General features: G+C 42.4%; 1 long non-coding RNA gene across 2 annotated transcripts; it reads right to left on the bottom strand.

Annotated features, from left to right (window-relative positions):
- lncRNA:CR45410 (long non-coding RNA:CR45410) lies at positions 1–1,182 on the bottom strand. Of its 2 annotated transcripts, none has more exons than NR_124828.1 (1): positions 1–1,182. It is a non-coding gene; the product is annotated as a long non-coding RNA:CR45410 (long non-coding RNA). The 2 variants fall into 2 exon arrangements; NR_124829.1 differs by having other exon boundaries at positions 513–1,182.
- Between the last annotated feature and the right edge of the window lie 255 nt (positions 1,183–1,437).

Below are 1,437 nucleotides of genomic sequence, written 5' to 3'. Positions count from 1 at the left end.
AAACCATTTAAATAACCAATTACTTGTACAATACATTTTAATCAAGATTTTCTTCTTGTGCATGGTGTGCAAAAGTCGACTGGGAGTTCCTTAGAGATTTCATGGTGAAAAAATAACTTGAAGCGTGCTTTTCTCCCGTGTGTCCTGCGGGCGGGCCTTCATTCCTATGCTGCCTGTGTGCTGCCGGTCGCGATTTGCTTTTCCTTCTGCTTTTCCATTTTCCTGCTGCTCCGGATGGAACGTGAATTCTTTGCTTTGCTTTCTGTCCGCCGCTTGGTTTACTTGTGGGCGCATATTTGATTTCTGTTCGCTAGAATTTCAAGGAGTCATCAGCGCCAGTTCCGGCTTCAGATTCATATTGCAGCTCAGTTTTTACGCCATTTGAGCAAATGCAGTCGATTGCATTGCATAACACTGAATTTATCTTATCGCCATGCTATTCTCATGAGTCAGCAAATATTTATGGAAACTGACGTTGGGCAACGATAGTTTCACAGCCAAGAGAAATGCTTCCTTGGAAAGGTAATTTATTGCTTATCATTTAATTGTTTGCCATTAAATTGATGGCCAAAATATTGATGGTGCTATCTGATTGGGTTATCAACTGGGGCCAGGCTAAACCAATTTGTACAGCTGCACATAAGAGTAGATATATATTTTCTCATGTGCTACTTTCAAACGGACACATACATATGTGCTAGCTTGTTGCCCACAAAGCCAATAAACATGCGAGTAATTTCATCGACAAACAAGGCACAAATCCCTCGATGTTTTGCTTACTTTTAGCTAGCAAAGAACAACAAACGAAAGCAATACGAATTGTGAAGGTTTTCGAGTTCAATGGAAGCGATTTCCAGCTACGATCCCAAATCCAAAATCCATTGCATACTTCAAGGGGTGGCTGGCTCTCGGATCGTATGCAACTGCTCTTGACTTGCATTTCAAGTGCATGTTGGTTTGCTGTGGCTGCTGTTCCACCATTGTTCCATCGCATTGTGGTCTTCTTCTTGGCCAGCTTCTAGTTTTAACAATGCCACTGACTGCGGATGACAGCATTTCGTGTTCCAGTTGTTGTTGTCTTAACGCCACAGCCTGCGGGCTTTCCAGCTATTGTGGCCATGCGGATATATGTAGATATATATACACATGTATGTGTAGACACACATACGTGTGTATGTAGACAGGCACTTCTATGACAAGCTGAAAAACATGTTAATTTTTGCTCCCAAAAGAAGGGAGGGGATGCGGGGAATCGATTATCGCAGTCTAATGCAAAACGCCGCAACTGCTGATGCATAATTTAGACGGCAGACTGTGCTCCAAATGAAAAGTCGGCTTATCAGCAGCGCCTGTAATCAGGGCAAGGTAACAAATCCTTCGCAAGAAAAAAAAATATATATTCCAACAGCGCGGCAGGCAAATAAGCATTATAAAAGC

Source organism: Drosophila melanogaster, chromosome 3L, assembly GCF_000001215.4.
Source record: "Drosophila melanogaster chromosome 3L".
Classification (NCBI taxonomy): Eukaryota; Metazoa; Arthropoda; class Insecta; order Diptera; family Drosophilidae; genus Drosophila; species Drosophila melanogaster.
This window is presented reverse-complemented; position numbering and strand designations above follow the sequence as displayed.